This window comes from Mangifera indica, chromosome 15 (assembly GCF_011075055.1).
Source record: "Mangifera indica cultivar Alphonso chromosome 15, CATAS_Mindica_2.1, whole genome shotgun sequence".
NCBI lineage: Eukaryota > Viridiplantae > Streptophyta > Magnoliopsida > Sapindales > Anacardiaceae > Mangifera > Mangifera indica.
Genome location: NC_058151.1, coordinates 5,386,572 through 5,393,333, shown reverse-complemented (window position 1 = coordinate 5,393,333; position 6,762 = coordinate 5,386,572). Strand labels below are relative to the sequence as shown.

At 31.3% G+C, this 6,762-nt stretch overlaps 1 non-coding gene across 1 annotated transcript; it reads left to right on the top strand.

Annotated features, from left to right (window-relative positions):
* The first annotated feature begins 231 nt into the window (after window positions 1-231).
* LOC123198434 lies at window positions 232-338 on the top strand. Its single transcript, XR_006498017.1, has one exon. It is a non-coding gene; the product is annotated as a small nucleolar RNA R71 (small nucleolar RNA).
* The last annotated feature ends 6,424 nt before the right edge of the window (window positions 339-6,762 follow it).

Below are 6,762 nucleotides of genomic sequence, written 5' to 3'. Positions count from 1 at the left end.
AGCTTCACATTTATCATTGTGATTCCTTTTACATTGTGAATTCCTAGATTTTTCCTATGAGCTATTTCACTGCCATTATATCAAAAAATTATCGATTGCCATCTTTTCTATGAGCTATAACACTTCTTCAATTGTTTTTCCCATTATCAGACTACTAACTCAATCATATAAATGGCTCTTAATCTATCATGATAACTTATTGTAAATGTCTACATGATTAACTAATCTAGTAGGTCATGATGTGGACATTGTCATTGAGGGTCTTTGTATCTTTCCCAAGCTTTATATAATGTTTCATCTTCCTATGAAGCAAAGGTAGTGATATCATTCATAAGCTTTGATAATTTTCCTAGAGGAAACTACTTTGTCAAAAAAGCTTGTGATAGAGCATATGATGTTGCAAAAGATCCTAGAGTTCTCAATTCCAACCATGGTGTCGTTTTGCCTTTGAGTGAGAATATGAACAACCTCAATTTAATATCATCGTCCGAGACTTCATTCATATATAACTTGAATGTATTGTACAAGCAAATTGTATTGTAGATTTCTAACTGGAATGTATTAGATCACTAATCATCATCAAAATTTAAAAAATTGAATCCGGGTATTTTTTTCTATGATTTTGGACCCTTTTAATTTCTGCTAACATTGGTATTAGAGCATGTTTTAAATGTTTGATTGTGATGTTAGTGACATAAACATGATTATAAAGCAATTTTAGAAATTTATTGTCATGAACAGTGCCTATTTTTAATATAAATGCATAAGGACGTGTTTTAATTGTTGATAAATTCGTTGTAATTTCATAAAATTGATGCCTAGAATCATGTTAGGACGAATTCTGGATATGAGATGCATTTTTATTTATAAAAAGATTATATCGAATTCGCATGAAATTGAATGACTTTTAGTGGCAAGTTTTTCACCCAAAACCGTGATGTTCATACATTGAATATGCCAAAATTTGATGACTTTTTAATCTGAAAATACATGAATCTGAATCGTAGAGCCACAAGTTTCAAAAGCACTATGAAATCGTCATTCATAGATGGCCGAAAAATGGAAAATTTTGTATCACAAGTTGTAATCATGTTAGAAAAACCTGATTGCCTAACTCGTTGGTCAATGAATTAAACAGAAACCTATCGGTCAATAGGTCAAACCATTTAGTCAATTAGGTTGACCTGACTTGGTCTTGACCTACAGGTTAGACGATCAATTAGGTTGACCTAACTAGTCAATGGTTAACATTTGACCAGCATGTGAGGTCTTGACCTACGGTAGTGCATGATGACATTTTTTGGTGTGAGGAAGCACATGAAGGCATGTGAGATTCGTTCTCTAACAAATGGTAGTGTGTGACACAATTTTTCGACACATTAGAGTGCGTGCATGCTTTTGTGTATGTCTGGTAGTTTGTATTGACTCAGATTTTGTTTTGTGTAATCTGTTTTTGCATTAATTGAACACTTATAGGTGTTATTTGGATCATGGTTTTGAATTATACATTGCTAAACGTGTGAACATGTGTTGTTTATATTGTTATGCATGTGTAATTTATTATTGTCCATTTGTTGGTCATATAGGTGAACATGTTGACTAAAGACTACTATCTGAACTATAAGATGAATCCAAAGCATAACTTCTTCACTCAGATTTGACCATGATTGGAAGAATATTAGAATTGAAAAATGAGGACATATACCTAACTCATAATGAAAGGATATATGGACTTTTGATGTCAATGTTTGATCATTGGACCAATGTAATTACCAATATTATTCGAGATAACAAGAAAGCATTAAACTTCTAAGATTGTTTGTATGAGTTGCAAAAAGTGATACATTGTTATGAACATAAGAAAATCTACAACTTTTTTTATTTTCCTAAATCAACGAAATGTGAGACATGTTGGCTATCGCAAACAATATAAGAACTTCATATTGGATCAAGTTACTCCAAGAATTGTTGGAAAAACTAAAGAGGTCTGTAGTCCCCAAGATTGGTATCGAGTGGAAGAACGATTGATTATTAAAATGTCATATTTCAACAATTATAAATCACGGATCAAGTTACCACAGATCAAGAATGGTTCAGATTCTAGTTCTAGTCAAGAATGTTTCTAATCATTAAAATGTTTGAATTTCATGTTTATATTTATTTTCATGCTTATTGTTTATTTGTTTAGTATGCGATCATATTGAACATCTTTAAATTATGAATATATTGAACCATATGTTGATTCAATATGTATTATGACTATTTGTAGGAATTCTGAGATTGATAGAATTTATCTATTCTTGTCTAGAATATATATTGACATGATTGGATTAATAATTGAAATACTGAACAGTTGTGTCGTAGATGATGATTGAGAACATAGTGAACTTTTGACTCTATGCCTTATATGAAATATTTTAATTTTTAATTCACAATTGTGATAATAAAATATGTATATACATCTTATTGTTGGTGTTGTGTTGGCATATTTCTGTAGTTATATATAAATGGGTTCAAAAAGTATTATTGCCGATTTGAATAAGGGAGAAAGACTGAATAGGGATAATTATAAAATATGGAGAATAAGAATGCACTATATCTTAGATAAATAGGATGTTTTAGAGGTTGTTAATCAAGTCATAGAAGAGGCCCAGTTGGCTGAGGGGCAGAATCCTAACACTGCCCAACATAAATGTAACATAAGTGTGACATGAATGTTTGTAATGCCTAGAAAAAGAAAGATTCAACTGTTAAAGGCATTTTGATCAACTCAATGAATGATGATATTGATTATCAGTATGAGTAATATAAAATTACAAATGTTATGTAGGTGGCGTTGTTAAAGAAATTTCGAGGAACGACTGTCTCCAAACTGAAGTAGTTGACTATCACGTTTGATACGTATAAGAAAGTTCCCAATAAGCTAATGAAACAACATCTAAAGGAAATATCGAACATGATAATTAAGCTGAAAAAGGCAAGGCATGATCTGAGTGATGAATAGAAAGTTTAGGCTATTATAAGGTCTCTACTTGATAGTTGAGAGCACAAGAAAGTCAATATGACTCACAATGACAACATCAAGACTTTTGATGACATTGCTCACCATCTTAAACTAGAAGTTGAGCGCCTAAAGGCTATTGGACTAAATGCTCATGCATATGTTGCTAAGTCTTGTTTAAGGAAGTTTTTTGGATATAAGAGAAAATGGCAAAAATCAAAAAAGGGAAAGAGATTGTTTAAGGACTATGAACAAGAACAAATGGTTCAAGCACAAAAGAGGCAAGTGCACTAGGAAAAGAGATAAAACAAATCTGACCTATTATAACTATGGAAATAAGGGTCACTTTGCCCATGAATGCATGAAGTCGAAAAAAGTATTGCCTTATCTTGTCTCAAAATGTAAGATTTATGTTTCTAGTACCATTTTCTTAATTGAATCTCATCCTATGTAGACTGTAGACTTAGGAGCCACAGACCACGTAGCTCATGATAGAGACGCTTTCATGGAATTTCATAAACTACCAAGAGAAATGTAGTGGATTTATGTAGGTAATAATAAGTTAAAGTAAAAGGAATTGGCACATGAAAATTGGTTTTGTGAGGTAGTCAAACCTTGTATCTACATGATGTCTTGTATGCTTCAAAAATTCAATGAAATTTGATCTCTGTAATGTTTCTGTTAAAACTAGGATATTGTTTAACTTTCTCTGGAAACTTGATTAAACTTTATTATGATAATGTATTTTATGGATCTGGATTTTTGTCTAAAGGTTTTATGGTGCTAGACATCTTATTTTATAATAATGGTAATTCTATTAGTTTTTCATTGTTTGCAACTCCTAATAGTCTAAATATAAATGCAAATAAATGTTTGGACTAGGGCATATTGGCCAAGAAAGAATGAATAGACTGGTTTGTAAAGGTTTATTAAGACCTATCACAAAATTAGATCCATCTGTTTATGAGCATTGCTTAGTAAGAAAACTATTAGAAAATGTTTTGGCAAACTATTAGAGTTGAGATTCCCTTGCAACTTGTATACTCAGATATTTGTGGTCCTATGAATGTTAGAGCTAGAAAATGAGCATTCTATTTTATCACTTTTACATATGATTATTCACGTTTTGGGTATGTCTATTTGATCTCCCATAAGTTAGAAGCAATAGATTATTTTGGACATTATATGAATGAGGTTGAGAATTAGTTATACAAAAGAATAAAAGTCTTGAGAACTAATCAAGGCTGTGAATATTTATTAACCGAATTTAAGGAATTATGTAGTGGAAAAGGGATTTTAAGGTAACTAATGATTCTAAGAACTCTACAACAAAATGGTGTAGTGGAGAGAAAGAATTAGAAATGCTTAGGTTTATGATGGCTCAAGTGAATCTTCCAATTTCATAGTGGGGAGATGCTCTATTGACTGTAACTTATATACTTAACCGAGTGTCTACTAAGTCAATAACTTTCACTCCTTATGAGTTATAGATAGGTAAGAAACCTGAATTGAATATGATGCGACCCTAGGGTCTATTACATACATCTATGACACATTCTATAAATTCAGAAAATTGAGACCAAAAGGCAAGAAATATATCTTTATAAGATACTCCAAATACTCTAAAGGGTATGTGTTCATAAGAAATGACTCGGATTAAAGAATAACTAAAATAGAATCTAGAGATACGACATTCATAGAAGACAAATTTTCTAAAAATGGTGATATTGATAAAAGTCTTCATTTGTATGAGACAGAAGAGGAATATGGAAAAAGTTTGTCTCAACAACCATTAGTTGTGTCACTAGAGACAATGCCTTTACCTGTTCCAGATAGTGAGTGCAATAAGATTGAGTTCTAACTTATTTCGAATAGAAGAAGCAAAAATCCCTAATTATGTAGGAGCGAACGTCCTTGAATCCCTAAAGGACTTTTCGAAATTGAAAATGAACTTTTCATAACTACTCCTAAAGACAATGAGCTTAAAAATATCAAAGAAGTTCTATCATTCTTCAATAAGGAAATGTGGTAAGAAGTATTGGAGAAAAAAATGAAATCCATGGAAATTAACCAAGTTTGGAGTTTGGTAAATTTATCGTCGGGTCGAAAATCCATTGGAAATAAATGGATTCTTAAAATTAAACATAAGGCAAATGGTTTAATAGACAGATACAAAGCTCACCTTATGGTAAAAGGTTATACCCAACAAGAAGGTATAGATTATAAAGAAACTTTTTCACCTATTGTGAAATTTACTTCAATCCGTGTTATTCTAGCTATAGTAGTACACATAGATCTAGAATTGCATCAGATAGATGTCAAGACAACTTTTCTCAATGGAGAATTTGATAAAGAAATCTATATGGATCAGCCTATAGGTTTCATGGTAAAAAACCAAGAATGCAAAGTATGCAAGCTCCAAAGATCGATATATGGCCTGAAATAGTCATCAAGACAATGGTACTTAAAATTTCATAAGACAATATTGTCTTATAATTTTAAATTGTTAGAACAAAACCATTGTGTCTATGTGAAAAAGTTTGATGACAAGTTTGCAATTCTATCTCTTTATGTGGATGATATGCTGATAGTTGAGAGTGATTTAGAGTATGTGATGATCATTAAAAATTAGTTATCTACAAATTTTGAAATGAAGGATATGGGTGAAGCAGATTATATTTTGAGTTAAAATTAAAAAGGATCGTTCTAAGAGAATTTTGTCTCTATCACAGGAGCGTTATATTCAAAAGATCCTAGAACGATTCAATATGGCGAACTGCAAACTTGTAGATCATCTTGTGTCAAAAGGCAATTTGTTGAGCTAAGATTTGTGTTCTAAGACTGAAAATGAAAGAAATAAAATGTCTTTAGTATCTTATTCAAATGTGGTTGGAAGTCTCATGCATATAATGATGTGTACTCGCCCCGATATATGCTTTGTTGTCAAGTTGATTAGTCAATATCAATCGAATCTAGGAAAGAAATATTGAAAGACTGTCAAGAGGATATTGAAATATCTAAAAGGCACCATGGATTGTTGTTTATGCTATCGAGCAGATTTGCATATTGTTGGTTATTCAGATGTTGACTAGGGTGGTGGTTTAGATTAACACAAATTAACTTTTGGTTATGCTTTTTTACCCGAAAATGATGTTATATCTTGAAACAATAAGAAACAAACATGTATAGTCTTATCCATAATAGAAGTAGAATTTGTAGCATGTTTTACCACTATGCAAGAGGTCGTTTGGTTGAAAAGATTTTTTGAGAATTTGGATGTATAGGATGCAGCAGTTGGTCCTATAGTTTTACATTGTGATAATCAAGTTGTGATAGCTTTCACAAGAGATCCCAAATTCCATAATAGAACCAAACATACTGACATCAAATATAACTTTGTCAAAAACATCATTTCGAAGAAGGAAGTGATAGTATAATATATTTCTACATGAAATATAGGTACTGATACTCAATTGATTGCTTCATCTATCTCAACTTAGTAGGAGTATTAAGATTAAGCTTCAATCTATTTTAGATTATGGGAGCGATAATCCTCAATTACATAGAAGTAGACATCTAAAAGACTCTAATGACATTTTGAATTAAAAATGAGGTTTTCATAACCACTCTCCAAGATGATGAAGAACCTAAAATCATAAAAGAAGTTTTCTCATTCCTTGATAAGAAAAATGTTAAGATGCATTGGCAAAAGAGATGAAAGACATTGAAAATAAACCAATTCTAGGTTTTGGTTGACTTAT